The following is an 18,880-nucleotide window of genomic DNA, read 5'->3' on the forward strand; positions in this document are numbered from 1 at the left end:
GACTTTTTCCCTATTGGCTATTCTTTTCTTATTTTTCCCATTGCAGAATATATATATTCAGAGACATTTGCTCTTATGTCATTCACCATAAACTCAAAGTCTTTTTTAACCCAGTTTTACCAGCTTTTAACTCCTTGCCTTATATTACATCGGATAAACCAAAATATTTTTATGCAGATAACTTGCTGTTTTTTTTAAACATCAGGCATTTAGCATCTCCAGTTCTCAACATTTTACTCTGCTTGTCTTTACAGCCATTCTTGAGAAGGTTCTCAAAGAGGTCAATGCAAGAGAAAGTCTTCATATTAATCCATGCTTAGGATCGCCTCAATTTCAACCCCTTCTTTGTTAAAGCATCCTCTTTGACACTCAGCATACGTCCTTCATCCCATGATTTTCTGATGGAGAAAATTGCTCACTCTCAGCTTGCCGGCTGACTGTCCCAACTGGCTGTCTTCTCTGTGAACTTGGAGGCAGAAGGGCTGTGTGTGCTATCACTCCCTGGTGTAGAGAAACACGTCCACCTCCTCCTGCCTCTGGTGTACCTGGTCCCTTGTGTATGGGATTATATGCTCTCAGCATAAGAAATGCCTGACTTTTCCATTTAAATGAGGTGAGGCTATGTTACAAATGCACTATTTGTTCTCTTCTTCCTTTGGGAGTATTTCTGGTCTTCATTTTTATTGGAAGAGCTCAAAATACTTTAAATATGTTTGTTCTATAGTTTTTTAAAAATGAATCATTTTTGAGTATATTGAAACTCAGTACCCAGCAATATAATTTTCTTTGGTTAATAATTTTTCTAAACTAGAAATGAAATGCCTTAAAATTATGCATTTGTCATGTATGCTTTAATATATGGTTAAAAGCCAATCTAATAAGGAAAAATAACCTAAAAATTAGTCCAACCATTCCTTTTAATTCCTTGCTTCCAATTTACCACGCATATCTACCGCTTTGGAGAGAAAAACTGTTGATTTAACCTTAATTTTTAGTTTAATTTAAAAATTTTAAAATGTAACTGCATTTAAAGAAGTATCTTGAGGAAGATTGAACCTGGGAGCAAGTAAGTAGGAGGGATCACTAAAGAGCAAAGTGTAAGGTAGAGCATTTGTTTCCTTCTTTTTTGTTTGTTTGTTTTTGTTTTTGTTTTGAGACAGTGTCTCGCTCTGTCGCCCAGGCTGGAGTGCAGTGACTCGTTCTTGGCTCACTGCAAGCTCCGCCTCCCGGGTTCACGCCGTTCTCCTGCCTCAGCCTCCCATATAGCGGGGACTACAGGCACCCACGACCACACACCCACGACCACGACCAAATACTTTGTATTTTTAGTAGAGACGGGGTTTCACCGTGTTAGCCAGGATGGTCTCGATCTCCTGACCTCATGATCCACCCGCTTCGGCCTCCCAAAGTGTTGGGATTACAGGCCTGAGCCAACACTCCCGGCCTCCTTCTTTTTTATAAGGATGTGTGCCTCTTCACATAGAGTGCTGTGTAGGACTTGAACTTCTATCTCATGAGTGTCTCATGTTGGGGGAGGTCATGCAGCATGATTCTCATTGCTTTTAAGTGATGGATAATTGAGTGATTAATAATTGATTTCACTGCATTCTGTGTTTTTTACACCTTTTTTTAAAAAATCGCTTAAGCTAGGGTTTTTGCTTTTGTTTTTTAAATGCTACCTCAAGTTCGGTTGTGTTCTCAAGGGAAAAATATTGCTAGCTATGCCGTGTGTGAACTTTCAGCCTAGTCATTTTGTGGCCATAAATATTGTTTCTATGAGCCTCTTTTCAGCTGTGCTAGTCATGTGTTTTCTGTTTGTTCCTTAAATTATGTAAAATGACCCCTTTGGCAGCCAACAAATTTTTTAGCTTACTATGATAAAGAACTTCCTTATGGAAAAAATATTCAAGTTATATAAAGTGTTTTCCAGCAGGTCAAATTTTTTCTGAATAAATAGTTTTAAAAACAAATTTAACAGGAAGCTTAACAATTTTTTGAAAATTTGTACAAGCAGTGCTCAATGTAGGGAATAAGGAAAACCCAAGAGATGAGAAAAATTAACACCCAAAAGCTCATCACCAGAGAAAACTGCTTTTACTCTCTCTTCTTCTAGTCATTTCTATGCCCCATTATTATTTTTGCATATTTGAGGTGATGTGGTGTAAACAGTATGTATATTCAATGTGTATATTCTACTTCTTCAAACTAATATTATATATAAGGATTTTCCACAAAAATTATTTTTTGAACGTTTTATAATTATATACTATTCAGTTGTGTTAAGTTCAGTTAGCATAATTTTTCTAACTGTTCTCATTAAGGGCATTTTGTTTGTTTCTAGTAAATTGGCTAGTATACAGGTTGCAGTGAGCATTTCTGCATAAAGTCTCTTCTGTAATTAGAATTGTGTCCCTAGAATATAGTCACAGGTCTGAAATTTTGTAGTCAGGAGGAATGAATGCTTTTAAAGATTATGATACTCACAGCCAGATGGCTTTACGAAAAAACTCTACCAACATTAAATTGTTTTTACTTTTTCCCCCCCTAGGAGGGTCTAAGATCTTTGTGACCCTAAAAAGGTTAAGAGCCACTGGTATGTTTATGAAAAACAGATTTTATGCTTCTTGAGGTCATCACTGCCTTTTAACTTCCTAGAAGCCTACCAGTAAGCATACCCTGAAGTAGATGTGCAAGAAATTTGTTGAAAATAATTATCTTAGTGAGATCTGCATGTGACCAAAATTGAGGATGCCTTTCAGGAATCCTAACATGCCTTAGGCAGTGGAAAGGGTGGCCAACTCCTCTTTGGTGTCAATTTGAAAGCCTTATTTTATTTACTTCATATTGTCAGTGGCAGACAACAGATTTTTGAAGACCATTTTGTGTTTTTGCAAAATCAAAATAGCAAGCACAGTAGCTCAGTTTAATGGTCCTATGTGCCAAAGTGACTAGCTGAAAATAAAGTGTTTCTTTTTTATCTGTAGGAATCAAGTCACATGAGATGAATATATCATGTCCAACATACTACAATTTATTACATCTTAATATTCACCTACCCTAGTGGGCGTCATAGTAAGTTTTTACTTCTATTACAGTAGCCTTTCCTGAGCTACTTTATTATGAATTCTAGTTAGTAGTATTTTATTGGTTTGAAAATAAAGGAAATTTTTATTGAAATAAATGTATTGAAATTAACAGTGATTCTAAGGAATATATTTGTTTTAGCATTTAAATAGTCTACAAAGATAACTATCAATTTATTTAGCTAGAAGTTCCCTAGAAATTCTAGTTAAGGATATGAAAAGCATGGATGCCTCCCTCTACCTAGAGAGAGTACAATAGTTTAAGAACATGGAATCTGTAGCCAGAGACCTTGGATTTGAATCCTGCCTTTACTGCCTCCTTGGAGCACGGCTTTTATCAAGTTACTTAAACTCTGTGCCTCTGATTTCTTAACTGTAAAATGGGGTAATAGTGGTATCTAGCTCAAAGAGTTGTTGCAGGAATTAAAAGAGATACGTGTAATGCAGGCGGAATCATGCTTGTTTCATTGTATGGGTTCTTCTACCTTCTCCTCATCCTATTATCGTCTTTGTAGCAGTCATCATGATGGAAGTCAGTATTCAATGAAATACTTTCTCTGATAAATTGATTTACTACCTTTTTTTTTCTTTTTTCATTTGTATCTCTTCCATTTTTCTTGGTAAGCCTTTGGAGGTTCTGTTCCAACTTTGACGATGCTTTGACTGACACATTGGCAGGCTGTCTTAAGTGTGTGCTGTAGTAACAACATGCTTCCTTTTTCATTTATTTGTAGATACCAGGTAAACGTGCTGCTTACCTTCATTATACCAGGTAAAAGAAGGAACCTTTTTAATAGAAAACAAAAAACCTGTATGACTTAGGGTCATCAGAAGAGTATGGCAAAATAAAACTGAGATATTCAGTAAGACTTGCCAGTGTAGTCTTCCAATAAATTATGGCATATTATTTGCCAGAGCTTCACCTTTTGTTGCAAACAGATAGCAAATTTCAGTTGTACCACTTTGGCAGCTTATGTGTGAACAACTGAGGTTGGTTGGAATGTGTCAGACCAGCTAAATTTAAGCATATGTGATTAGCTTTTTTCAGTTAATTGGTAGAGTTGCTTCCTGTTGCTCAACTACTGCTATGTTTCCTTCTCTCAAAGTGCCAAAAAGTTTTTTGAAATAAAACGATTACTTTAATTGTTTAGTATTGTGAACATGGTTATGATAAAATTAGAATATTGCTTCTTTCATCTAAAAGGTGGTAGGTAGCAAGATGAAGAAATGGAAATAGAAAGTAATGGAAAGTTAAAGTTAACTATCATATTTGTAATGTTTTAATATAAGTATAATCTGTTTACTACATAAATCAGAAATTAAATTAGGAAAACATTCCATATTATTCTCTATGAAAGTAGTGTTTTGATATGTCACTCCTAATCCTCACTTGGGTTTCATAGTGAACATTCTCATGTGTCCTAGAAAATAGACTGTTGGTTGTATTTCTGGATAAGTACTCTGTGAGGGATTTTCCCCCTTTCTGTCATTGATACCTCTTACATTATGGGAGGGAAAAAAATGGAACTCTGGTCTTATATATAATATAGTTAGCATGTCCTGGGAAATATAGTAAATTCTTCTGTGATAGTGTAATTATCTTCTGCTGTTTTTATGGAACCAGGCATTTGATAAATTTTTGGTTAGAGTAGAATATCAGCAAAGCTATAGGAATGGGCTCAATTGTGAATAATTTAGTTTTCCTCCATAGCCACAGCACTACTTTTGGTCACAAAAAGGCAAGAGTATTCATGAGCGATAGTTTGAACATCTAAAAATTCACAGTAGTACCTCAGTTGGAACAGTCTGCTTAACATAGGATGAAAAGCACTTTAGTCCTTACTTATGGGACAGACTGATTTAATTCTTTGTATCAAATTTTTCAAAATGTTTTTCTCTTTATTTCACAAGCTGTCAGGGGAAATCATGACCTAACACATTGAAGGAACAAAACACGTTTGACAGGCAGATCTCATTGTGCAGTGTCAGAATTGGCTTCTTTGGTGTAACTGGTTGCCAAAGATAGCCTTATAACATGATTTTAAAAAGCAGAATAAAGAGACATTAAAGTATATATTCATCGCATGTTTTAAAGGCCCCTCAAGTTCATTGTTTTTGTAAATTTCTGGGTTTCTACAAAGTAGAAGTCATTATCAAGCAGTCTTCTTGAAGTTGTTTAGCATTGTAGCCACCAGCACAGGATCAGGAGTCACAGGCCAGGGTTCAAACCTAGATCAGTGGCTTACTGATTGTGTGACTTAATGATGTATAATCTCCTCTCTAATCTTTGGCTTCCTCAACCATAAAATGTGAGAGTAAAATTACAGGTCCTGTCTCACTGGATAGTTGTGAGGATTGGAGTATGTAACATACTTAACAGTGTCTAGTAGTTTTATTTTTTAAAATCAAAAATTGCACTGCTGTTGCCCCAAAAATCCATCTAAAAAACATAAGGCAGACCCTCCTTTTAATATATGGAGGCCAGGAAACATGTTTCCTCTTGAATAACTGTTATTATTTTGTATATGGGAGTAGAAATAAGGGAACTAGAAATGGCACAGAATTTAGGAGAAACGAAGACACATAATAGAAGTTCTTCCTGTGCAAAAGGATCAAAAGAATAAGACTCTCCTCAATTAGAGCTTTTTAGTCTGGTTGGGGAAGAAAAACTAACATATAGGACAGTTAGAGAATTATAAAAATATTGAGTAGAAATTCGTAAGAGGGAAAAATATCACTGGAACTAGAGCAGATGGTGGGGGCTGAGTCTTTATAAATGGAATTGGAACTGAACTTAGAAGAAAGAGAGGAGGAAAGCAGGGCAGTGCTGTAGGCTAAGGCTGGTAAGTGAGCAAACCCTAGAGGCAGGACTGAAAATAATTTTTTAAAATCATCTCCTGAAGGGACATGACTGACTAATGAGTACAGGGACACCTTGAGTGAGTACATAGTGGGTAACACTGAAGCCAGGCAAAGAGTTTGAGCCTGGTTAGGGAGCCTTTCAGTCTCTTAAAAAAAAAATCCCTGACATATACTAGAAAGCAGTGGTTTTTATAAATTTTTGATTGATACATATGAATTGTACATATTTATGGAGTGCATGGGATATTTTGACACATGCATACGGTGTGTGATGATCAAATCAGGGTAATTAGGATATCTGTTACCTTGAACTTTTTTTTTTTTTTAGAGACAGAGTCTTGCTCTATTGCCTGGGCTAGAGGGCAGTGGCACGATCATAGTTCACTGCAGTCTCGAACTCCTGGCCTCAAGCAATCCTCCCACCTCAGCCTTCCAAGTAACTGGGACTACAGACACACACCACCATGCCCTGCTGATTTAAAAAATTTTTTTGTAAAGATGGGGGTCTCTCTATGCTGCCGAGGCTGGTCTCAAACTCCTACCCTCAAGAGATCCTCCTGCCTCAGCCTCCCAAAGTGCTGGGATTACAGGTGTGAGCTTGTAACATTCCTTTTCTTTGTTTTGGGAACGCCTCAGATCTTTTCTTCTAGCTATTTTGAAATGTACAATAAATTGTTGTTCCCTATGGTCACCCTACTGTGGTACTGAACACTAGAACTTATTCCTTCTATCTAAGTGTATGTTTGTACCCATTAACCAATCTCTCTTTACCCCTTTCCCCTTCCCAGCCACTGTTAACCATCATTCTACTCTACCTCGGTGAGATCTACTTTTTTAGCTCTCACGTATGAGTGAGAACACGTGGTATTTGTCTTTCTGTGCCTGGCTTATTTCACATAGCATAATGACTTTCACTTCCATCCATGTTGCTGCAAATGACAGGATTTCTTTCTGTGGCTGAATAGTACTCCATTGTGTGTATACATACCACATTTTCTTTATCCATTCATCCACTGATGGACACTTAGGTTGATTCCATATCTTGGCTATTGTGAATAGTGCTTCAGTCAACCTGACAGTGCAGGTATCCTTTGATATACTAATTTCCTTTCCTTTGGATAAATACCCAGTAGTGGGATGGGTGGGTTGTATGGTAGTTCTATTTTTAGGTTTTTGAGAAACCTCCATACTGTTTTCCATAATGGCTGTTGTAACTTACATTCTCACCAACAGTGTATGAGAGTTCCCTTACTCTGCATGTTTGCCAGCATTGTTATTTTTTGTCTTTTTGATAATAACCATTCTGACTCAGATGAGATGATACTTCATTGCGGTTTTGATTTGCATTTCCCTGATGATTAGTGATGTTGAGTATTTTTTCATATATCTGCAGTGTTTAACAGAGCTAAGTCTAAATGCAACATATAGAATAGGTTAAATGGGAGACACTGTTGGATTAATTCAGACTGCAGTGGTTGAGGATTTGGATCCCAAAGAAGAGAACAATGCCAGTATCTTCACCAATTCTATCTTTCCTATTACATCAGAGTGGGTGTCCGCCTCCCAACCAGGCCAGTCCCCATGACTTCTTTGGCTCCTATCCCTTCTTCATTCTCAAGAACTTTCTACACTTGATTACCCCTTCTCTCACATGCTTTTTAATGTCTCACCCTTGCCTTTGCTTTTAAAAATCTTCAAGCTTTTCCTATTAAAAACAAACTAAATTTTCTCATTCCACTTCATATTTCTTCTAGCTGCCTCTTCATCTCTATTCATCCCTTAACAGGCAAATCAAATTTTTCAAAAAATATTGTCTATTCTTGTTTGTATTGTTTCCACATCTCCCAACTCCACACTTCCACTCACTCCAGTTGGGCTCTTGACACTATTACCCTACCAAAACAGCTGTCACTAAAGTTATCAGTCAGCTTAAACTTCACGTTACCAAATGGAATCCTCATCTTGCTTGGCTTCTTGACATAGTTCACCGTGCCCTGTGTCTTGAACACAGTTTTGGTTTTTGGTTTTCTTTCCACATATTGGGCTAGTCATCTGTCTCTTCTATGGTCTCACCCTCTTCCATCAATCAAGTAAGGGGTGGATTCCTCGAGGCGGGATCCAAGGTCCTCTCCTTTTCTCACTTTATGATCTCTCCATCATTCGTCTTATTGGCTCTTGAGTCAGTTATTATCTGCATGAAGATTTCTGCCAAATTATATTCTCCAGTCCAGACCTCTTCACTGAGCTATAAATTCTATGTTTCCATCTCCTTTTGAGTGTTTCAGAAGCACTTCAAATCAGCATATCTAAAAGGGAACTCATCAACTTCAATTCTGGTCTATTTCAGTGTTTCCTCTCTCAGTGAATAGTATCCAGTTGTATAAGTTACAAATCTTAAAGTCATTCTTCATACCTCCCTCTCCTTCATCACACATATGCAATCCATCATGATTGGATAGCAAAAGTAAACATTTGCTCATTTTACTTCCTAATTGCTATAATTTGGATGTCTGTCCCCTCAAACTTCATGTTGTAATTTGAGTCCCAATTTTGGAGGTGAGGCCTAATGGGAATTGATTGGGTCATGGAGGCAGATCCCTCATGTATTGTTTTATTGCCATCTTCACTGTAATAAGTGAGTTCTCATTCCGTTAGTTACCAAAAGCACTGGTTATAAAACAAAACAAAACAAAACAAAAAAAACTGGCACCTCCTCTCTGTCTCTTGCTCCCTGTCTCGCCATGTGATCTCTGCACACACCTGCTCCCCTTCCCTACTGCCATGCATGGAAGCAGCCTGAGGCCCTATTAGAAGGAGATGCTGGTACCATGCTTTCTTACACAGCCTGCAGAACTCTGAGCCAAATAAACCTCTTTTCTTTATAAATTATGCAGCTTCTGGTATTTCTTTATAGCAATACAAATGGACTAAGCCACTAATTAACCCTTGAATCTGTCCACTTTCCACTTTTTTTCTTCCACCACCAAGATTCTCATCCAGACTACTGCTGTCTGTTCTGGAATCTATCCTCAGTCACTCTGGCCTGTTTCCAGGTCTGTTCTCTGACTACTTAGCCAGGGGATTGTTTTCAAAATGCTTCTGTCCCTTCCAAGGTACATTAAAGCTATTAACTTGCTTTTTACTGCTCTCAGATGAGGTCCAGATGCATTACCATGGACATCAGGCCTGGCTTGATCTAGCTACTACCTAATCTTCAGCCTCACCTTGCCCCAGGCATGCCTCACTCTGTACTCCAGCCATATCTAGTCCTTCTTGCTTGGCATAGGCCTTCCTGCTACAGGCACTTTGCACAACACGTTCTCTTCCTGGGATACTCTTCCCTCCTCTCTTTACCTAACTAATTTCTCTTCTTTCAGATCTTTGCTCAGTGATATACTCATTCTCAAGAAAGCCTTTTATTTTACTTTATTTATTTTTTTTGACACGGAGTCTTGCTCTGTTGCCCAGGCTGGAGTGCAGTGGCATGATCTCTGCTCACTGCATGCTCCACCTCCCGGGTTCACACCATTCTCCTGCCTCAGCTGGGACTACAGGCGCCTGCCACCACGCCCGGCTAATTTTTATATTTTCAGTAGAGACGGAGTTTCACCGTGTTAGCCAGAATGGTCTCGATCTCCTGACCTCGTGATCCGTCTGCCTCGGCCTCCCAAAGTGCTGGGATTACAGGCGTGAGCCACCGCGCCCAGCCACAAGAAAGCCTTTTCTAACTTCCTAAATTGGATCAATTCTCCTTGAAGCTTCTTACAGCACCATGTTTATATGATTATTTGTTTATCTGTCTGCCCCACTGGACAGAAAGAGCCACAAAAGCAGGGATGTATTTGCTTACCTTTGTATGTCTGTAACCTGGTACACAGTAGATACTCAGTACATATTTGTGAAACCATCAGTTAGGCATTTGAAAGGAATGTCTAGGGCACAGCAACAAGGGGATCACAAAAATACTTTGTGTGCTGTAGAAGGTAGAAAGCAGTATAACAGATCCATCCCCTAGCTGGGTAGGAGAGAACTGTGAGGAGTCCGGAGGCCTTTCTAGTTCCATGCTCCTGGGGCCTCCACTGTTGTCTATCAGAGAGCTGGGAGCGAGCCCCACTGCAGCACTGCCATTACCATACTTCCGTGGCCTGTACCTTCAGACTTTGTCATTCTTGTTACTTCAACATCATGACTGCAGTTTTTAGCCCTGTTGACCACTCTGGTCTTGAAATTCTCTCCCACTTTGCCTTCTGTAGTATTTTATTTTTAAGTTTTTTCTTATCTCTCTGACAACATCTTGGCTTCTCTTCCCACTCATTTGCTCTATCCGTGTACTCATTCCAAAATTCAGCTTTGATCTCATGGCTCCCATGTAAGAGGATAAAGTCTGAACCTCTCAGCAGTTCTTAAGAGGCCCTCTGAGGAACTTGCCGGTATCTCAAGTTTCATCTCCTGGCCTTCTGTTATAGCAAATGATTTGGCGTTCTCTGACCACTCCATGTTTTTATGATTTTGTGCCTTTTCCTCTTGCCCCACCTTGCATCCCCACCGCCTGTGTCCTGGGGAGCCTCTACTATTTTCAAAATGCAGATCAGGTCACTTAGGCCTGCTCAGGCATTCCCTTCCTCCAGTCTGTGACTCCCTTAGAGGCAAGGCCTTTTTCTATAACATGGCACTTTTATATAGAGTACCTGGCATATAGTAGACCTGTAATAAATATTCAGATAACTAAAAGGACAGTTCTTTTATCTTTTAATGATGCGTATAAATAGTAACCTGAATGACAAATAACACTCATGATAAACCAGAGTATCACTGAAAAAGCATTTCCTCTTGAGAACAGACCTCTTGATAGTAAAAAAGTAAAATGTCAAAAAGTTTATTACATAAATAACCTTGATCTACTCTGACTGTATTTTTCTGTCTCACATAATTCTGTTACATTGTTACACCCTCCTAAAATGGATGTCTAGTCATGACATGGTAATAAAATGTTGTTCCAGGCTTTAAAATGATACATCTGCCCTGAAAGCTTTGAGGTATTTTTTTCCCTGGGGTGGTTATTTTTTCAGATTTCCAAGAGAAGGTTATCATATACCAATCATAATGTATGTGTTGTAAAGCCACACATTGCAATACTTTTTTAATGAGCTGTTATGTAAGCCATGCTTCAGGGCAAAGCGGCGATGCAGTGGAGGAAGAGCCGTTTTATGCATTTCCAGCTGCACAAAGTAGTAACATTTCATGTGGCAGTGCTATATTCATTCTCGAGTTTCTCCCCTAGAGGGATAATAGGACATTGCTTTTTTGCCTTTCAAAAGGGTATAACAAAACATTCTCTCCCAACACAAATGCCACATTTGACCTCATTCTGCTCTCAGTCAGTAAAATGTTTTTCTTAGTGTCATAAGAATTATTTTCTGTTGGTGACTTTAATTTCCTATAAGGTTTTTAGGGAGGTTTGGAAATCATTATATGGTTTCACTGGGTTTGCCAGATGTGAAGGAGGATTAAGAATTAAACTGTTTGCTTGGCTTTGGCTAGTATTAGATTATAAAATGCACTTTTATTGGAAACAAGAATCAAAGGATGGGCCTAAATAAGTACTTCCCTGGATTAAAAAAAAAAAAAAAAAAAGTGTTAACAGTGTGGTCTCCAGGGATTGATATTCGGAATGCTATTTTAAAATATTTTAAAGAGGATCGAGAAAAGAGAGAGTCTTAGCTCTTCTAGGTACTAAAGTAGGGTTGATTGGCACAAGCTGAAAGTTCATTCCAAAACATGATGTGAGTGGGCAGAAGAGGAGCAGATGTGACCTCATTTTCAATCAGTTCAGCTTTTAAGCCGTTCCCCTTTCTCCACCTGATGAAATGCTGTGGTTGTTCTTTTGAAGGGTCTGTTATCAGGGTTAATTTCTTATTATCCTACTAAGCCATTTGGTTTTTAAATGTATATTTCCTCTCTCCATGTGCATACATAATATATATGCGTACATAAATTATTCATATGTGTAAAATTTCTCAGAGATTTTATTTTACAATCTTTCTTTCATTACTTTGCTTTCATTTTTTTTTTCTCTTCACTTTCCCAGTACCTTTCTTATTTTTAGACAGATCATTTTGTAGGAATAATGTGGTAAGATATTTCTTGTAAAATATTGACTTTTATTAAAATATTTTGTGTAATTTATGATATCTCATCTTTAGAATAAAAATGCTACTTAGGAGCTTTCTTTTTAAAATTCAGGAATTGCTTAGCTCCTAAACATGAAGAGTTAAAATCTACTAGATCCTTTTATTATTTCTAAAAGGTATAATTATCAGCCTTTTACTACCTATGGGAGATGGGCTTTTCAGTGGCATTCGTATGCCTTGTATTTATAGGCCTATCTTGGCATACGTGCTCTTACCACTGAAATGATGGCATAAACTTTGACAAATGCAATTTTATCACCTTTTGAAATATACTACAAAACGATGTATTGACTGTTTAATATTTATGTGTGATTTTTTTCAAGTTCAGTTCAAATCAGCTAAGGAGTTAATGTTAAATATTCACAATAAAAAATATTTTTTTAAACCTGTAATGCATATTTATGATTCAGTTTATGAACCAAAGCATGAATTTTTATAAGTTCTCTGAAAGATAGAACTTACGTAGATTTCATAAATATTTTCAAATTTCTTGTGTTACATAGACTTCTTAATTAATTGTCTATGATGATAACTTTGATCTGCTCCAAATAAACAGTCTTAAGAATAAAAGTTTTTCTGTAAGACAATAATCAATTTGTTGTTTATTTTTCTGTTGCAAAAATTAACCTGTATTTTGGTCCTTTAATTACTTGGTTGTTTTTAAAATTTATTCCCACTTGAGTATTAACTCATGTTTTTCTGACCTGATTTAGCAGGGAACTGTTTGCAAGACAAATTCGCCAAGAGAACTAAGACTAACATCAGCAGATTTACTTTTTCATGTTTAAATAAAGTACTCATTTTCCATGAAGTGCCAACATGATTTATCCAAATCTGAGGAAGAGAAGAAACTAAAAAAAGGATTATTCAAATTTTAGATTTGTAGGGAAATAATGTTTTCACTTATCTCATTTGGATTCCCAAAATGCTAGCTTAAACCAAGCCAAGCAGTGGCATAAGATAATAGACCCAAAATCAGTTTATCTTCCAGCAGGATAATAGATGAGCCACAGCTGGATGTTCTCCATTTACTCATCCATGAGCAAACATGCACTGAGTACCTGCTGTCTACTAGGTACTCGGGACACACAGATAAATAATACACAGTATCTGTCCTCAAAGAGCCCTCAGTCTGACTGGGGAGAAACATACAAACAGATACTAAGGCAATACAGAAGTGCAATGTTAGAAATATTCACAGGTACGAAAGCAGAAAGTGCATCTGTGTAAACAAAACAAAACAAACAAACAAAACAGGACCCAGGACCGTGGGAGGAGGGCAGAGTTTCCCAGGAGCTGGTTCCTGAGTTTAAATGTGCTGGTTTGAGCCATTGTGTAGTTAATGGTAAGTTCACATTTACAAAATAGAACATTAGACATTACAGTGTTAACACAAAGAAGGGTTTTGTATGAAATCTCCCTTTTTCCAGTAATAATTTTAACTTATATGTTGAGAATCGAAAGTTTTTATTTTGTAATTTACCCTGATGCCTTTAAAATATGCAGTGCATTGTTATGGTTCTTTAAAAGTAAATTTAGCATAACTTTAGTAAATTTGATCACCTACTTCAGTTTGGATGAACTAAATTTTGTTGAAAATTGTACTGTATACTTCTGAGTAAATATAATGGATTTGTTACCCATATTTACTAATATCACTGCCAAGACCACTTTTAAACTATACCTAATCACTGGAATAATCTAGAGTTCCAAAAGATCAAACTTGTGACTTAGAAGATTTTATATTTCTGAAGTTTTTCTTCTTAATATAGCCTCTTATCTCGGAAACACTTTAAATAAATGTATATCATCTAAAGAAAGTTATACTTGTCCATTAAGATTGGGTTCTGGTAAAATAAAGGTAATATTTCTTGTCAGTTGAAGGGCAGTTTTCCTAAAGCCTGAGTGAAGAGGTGCCTCCCCACCAGAAAGTATATTCACTCACAGTGTCTAATGATCTGAGATTAAATGTCAAATACTTACTAATGTATCTACTTGAAATAGAGATGGCGATGGAAATTGGACACTGGCTAATTTTTTTTTTTTTTTTTTTTTGAGACGGAGTTTCGCTCTTGTGCCCAGGCTGGAGTGCAATGGCGCAATCTCAGCTCACTGCAACCTCCGCCTCCCAAGTTCAAGAGATTCTCCTGCCTAGGCCTCCCGAGTAGCTGGGATTACAGGCATGCGTCACCACGCCTGGCTAATTTTTGTATTTTTAGTAGAGATGGGGTTTCTCCATGTTGGTTAGGCTGGTCTCGAACTCCAGACCTCAGGTGATCTGCCCACCTTGGCCTCCCAAAGTGCTGAGATTATAGGCATAAGCCACCGTGCCTGGCCGAAACCAAGACTGGGGATACCATCAGTGCATAATTATTGTCCAAAGACAGAACATATGGGACTAATGTGTCAGTGTTTTTTATATACTAAATTGAAATAAATCTGGTGGGAACAAACCTGTTTAACCCTTGTTTGGCTTCTTCAATGTTTTAAATGCTTAGAACGGTTCAAAGTTTTTCACATTGAGATCCAGCTCCCCATCTTTCACCTGGAGGAAGAAGCTCTGTGGGGGGTTAGAAACAGGGGGATGGCTGTGCATGCTTTGCTTCTGTTTAAAAAGGGAATTCAGTCTCCAGAAGGGAGGGGATTGCACTGGATGCTTGGAGCAGGCATCAGAACCTGTAGATGGTTTTGGATAATCTTCATATGAGGTTATCTTCAATAACTCAAAGAGTTGATTGACAAAAAATAGTTGATTAGCCAGGCACAGTAGTTCATCCCCTGTAATCCTAGCATTTTGGGAGGCCGAGGTAGGAAGATCGCTTGAGTCCAGTAGTTCAAGACCAGCCTGGGCAACAAAGTAAGACCCCATCTCTATTAAAAAAGAAAGAAAAGAAATAGTTGGTATTTTTCTGATGAGCATGTAGTGTTTTTGGTACATTTAATTTTCCTGTTAAGTCAGGCAAATCACGAAATTATACTAATGATGTAGGAGAAATTGCATTAAAACTGGGGGAAAAGAGCCCAGGATTTAAAACTTACCTCATCTAGATATTCTGTAGTTGATCACAATTACTGTACAGAATGCAGAGATCTTTAGACAATTATCGTGTTGATACAGATGGGGACTTCTTTTAAGAATTCCAAATGGTAATGCATAAAAATCCTAAGATTGGTTAACAAGTTGCAAAATTGTGAGATTTATTGGGAGGCTCTTATATAATGGAAATCTTCCTTTTATTCAGATGACTAGGTGTTCAAAAATGTGATATAGACAACTTTTTAAGAAGATACCTTTGTTTTTGAAACAGGGTCATGCTCTGGTCCGCAGGCTGGAGTGCAGTGGCACAATCATGGATCCCTGCAGCCTAGGAAGATACTCATTTATTTCAGTATTCTTCATTATAGTACAGGATAGATATGTATTATATACTGTGTTATATATTTTGCTTGTTTGGTTAAAGGGGGGTGGCATTTAATTGGCTCAAAATGCCCCCTTAGAAACCTGATAAAATCTTTCCAGTAGATGGCTAAAACTGCTTCACAGACTTACCCACTTGTAACTGCAGTTGCCATAGTGTATTAGAAGTCTTGAGATAAAAATAAAAGATATAACTATTAGCTATTCCATAATAGGCATCACTCCATTGTCAAGAGTCCCAGTGTTTCAATCCGTAAAGTAAGTTTGGGACGAACTGGTTTACTGTGTAGTACTCAGCCTGGTTACCCTGCTTAAGTTTAATATACAGTATTAGAGTTGCTGACTTTGATTTCTTTTAGTGGAGCATTATGATGTCAACTCTACTATTTTCTCTATTTTGTTACCCTTTGGTTTGTATCTTGGCCTGATACTTAAAGAAAGGGAAAAAAAAAAAAGATAAAGAAGAATAGGAATTCCTCTAAGCGAGTCTATTTCTTTGAGCAGATAATTCTTACCAGAATGTCATACTTTAAGCCACAGCTAGAGCTTATATAGAATTTTTATATTTCCATGAACTTACCTGAAAGCACCCTTCATCCATTTTCAGTTCTGTCCTGGTTGCTAACAGAGGCATTGCCATTGGAAAGTGGCCTTCAATCTCTTTCTGCTTTAGGGATATTAAAATATACTTGGAAATGGGTCCTTTCCTGTATGGATGACATTCTAGATATTTAAGGACTGGTAAGGTCTCTGTTTAATCTTGGGCTTATCCATTTTAAGCCCTGATTAACCGCAGACAAATTCCTTGACCATGCCCAGCAGGGCTACAGCTCCCAATGCAGTCATCGCTCAGTGCTCTGAAAGGAGCAAGACATGGAGGTCTTCAGTCAGCCGGAAATGTCTAGTCCATCCAGCTGTAACTAAGCAGAGAGAAAGAAGGGTACTGAGGCTGGTGCACTCCACATTCCCACCCACATCCTGCCACATGTTGGTGAGAGTCTGGGGAGCCCCAGCCTACTAGCACGCCTTGTTCCCTCTGAATTTCTGGAGCTTATTTATTTTTACCACCTCCCTCTCTGCTTTTTGTGTCCATTCCTTCTGCTCCTTTTAGGTAAGTGCAGCCAGAGAAAGGATGCTGATACGATTTTTCTGATGAAAGATGTGTTTGATCAAGAGAGTTAAAATCACAGAATGAAGTTTGGCTTGTTATGCCTTTAAATTCTGTGGCTCATGAAGTATGATAACCAAATAGTGTGCATGTTGTTCAAGCAGTGGCCCTTTCCTAAAGCTAAGTCGTCATTTCTCAAGAGATCATGTGACTGCATAAGCTCATCATTAAAAGCTTAGTTTTCTAGGCTTCACCTGTGATTTCAAATTCAAACAAGCCTATGTTACTGTCATTTGCTCTAAAGACCATTTTTCTAAATCCCTTTGGATTTATATTATCTCTACCAAGGCATGGCCATCTTGGAAAAATATTACATATAAGCAGGATTTGGGGATAAGAAGGGATACTTTGTAAGTTGTAAGGTGGATGGTGACTAGCCTGACCTTACTTCTGGTAATCCATATTACCATCCAGTGATAAGTGATTATATTTTTCAGTCCATTTCTACCTTTATGAACATACTGATCTTGGAAAATTATCTACTCATCCTCTTTTCCATTTCTATTTAACAGCGATTCATTGGTTTGGGCTGTAGAGTGGATCAGCTGGTGTTTACGAAGTTATCATAGTACCAGTGAGTCACAGAGGCATCTACTGATTCTCATTCACTCTCAGAAAGGAGGAGTATGTAGCTTTCCTCCTCAGGGGAGTAAAGTATTACACCACTTTATAGCCGTTGTTTGAATCATATAATTAAGATTTGATGTAATTATTCTTAGTTGACTTGGGATTAGACAGACAATTCTTGTATTTGGTTTTGCCTTCAGATTTAATGACATGCAGCCTTTGAGAAGTGAGCAAATTCAATTTTTCTGGTGCTATTATATAGCATTATTAAAAGTACAGTGCCGTGTAGGGAATATAGAGTTATGTTCTTGGTGAATTCATAAGGTATTGCCAGTACGGGTCTATCTGATCTAAGCCCTGCTCTCCCATTTTGTATTTTCCATTCTTTATCTCCCCTTTTCTTTTCGGAGTCTATCTTACCACCAAAGCAGAAATTTTAGGATTCTTTCATTTATTCAGTGAGTATTTATTGAGGAATTATGTGCCAGGATAAGCATTGGGCATGCAGTGGTGTGTACGATGGACATAGCCTCTGCACTTTCACAGAACTTACAGTCTAGTGCAGGGATTAGGGGACCAAATCCAGCCCAACACCTGTCTCTGTAAATACATGGTTACTGGAACACAGCCATACCCATTCATTTACATATTGTCTATGGCTCCTCCCACACTGCAGAGGCAGACTTGAGTAATTACCACAGGGACCCTGTGGTCTGCAAAGCCAAACATGTTTACTACTTAACCCTTTGAAGAAAAAGTTAGCTGACCCCTCTCTCATGGATAGTGCTGGAGACATTTCATAAATGCAGTCTAGAACCGGAAAAGCCTTGCCAACCCCCTTGAGGAGTGTGTATTCTCCAGAGGACAGTGGGCTACTGCTGGAATATTGTAAGCAGGGAAAGAAACATGTTGATGTATGAATTTTAGAAAAGTCCCTGTGGCTGCTGTGTAGGAAGTATGTGTCACGCCGAGAAGCACTAGGTCATAGTAGCTAAGAGTATAGATCCTGAGCCAGACTATTTGGATTGAAATTTTGACTCTACTACATACTGATTCTAATCTTAGGTAACTTCCCTGTCAGATATCCTGTCTATAAAATAGACATGGCAATCATAGTACCTAACTCATGGGATTGAATAAGTTAATGTATTTGAAGCACTTAGGACACAGTGTTTACCATCATCACTATTATTCCTATTGTAATCTTGTTCAGAGGTGAGGATGCCTGAATTAAGGCAGTAGCAGTGAGGATGATAGAAAGAAGTGGCCAGATGGAGGCTCTACACAGGTGATAGAATTGACAGGAATTTATGATTAATTGGATGTCAGAAGGGTAGATAAAAGAGAATAAAAAGTTGAGGATGATTGCAGGTTTTGGATTTCATCAGTTGAGTGAATGATGGTTTCAGTCCCTGAAGTAAGGAGACAGTCAGTGAAACAGGCTTGTGATGTGAGGTGAATGATAGCTTCAGTTTTTGGTATGTTAAATTTAGGTACTAGAGAGATATGAATAGAAATGTTCAGGAAGCAGTTGCCTATAAGGTTTTGAGTTCAGAAAGGTGATATGGGCTGGGGAAATGGATGTAGCAAT

General features: G+C 37.9%; 1 protein-coding gene across 2 annotated transcripts in view; it reads left to right on the top strand.

Moving 5' to 3' along the window:
• The window catches only part of GALNT7 (polypeptide N-acetylgalactosaminyltransferase 7), a 149,404-nt gene that overhangs the window by 55,891 nt on the left and 74,633 nt on the right, over positions 1–18,880 (top strand). The window lies entirely within an intron of this gene.

This window comes from Pongo pygmaeus, chromosome 3 (genome assembly GCF_028885625.2).
Source record: "Pongo pygmaeus isolate AG05252 chromosome 3, NHGRI_mPonPyg2-v2.0_pri, whole genome shotgun sequence".
Lineage (NCBI taxonomy): Eukaryota > Metazoa > Chordata > Mammalia > Primates > Hominidae > Pongo > Pongo pygmaeus.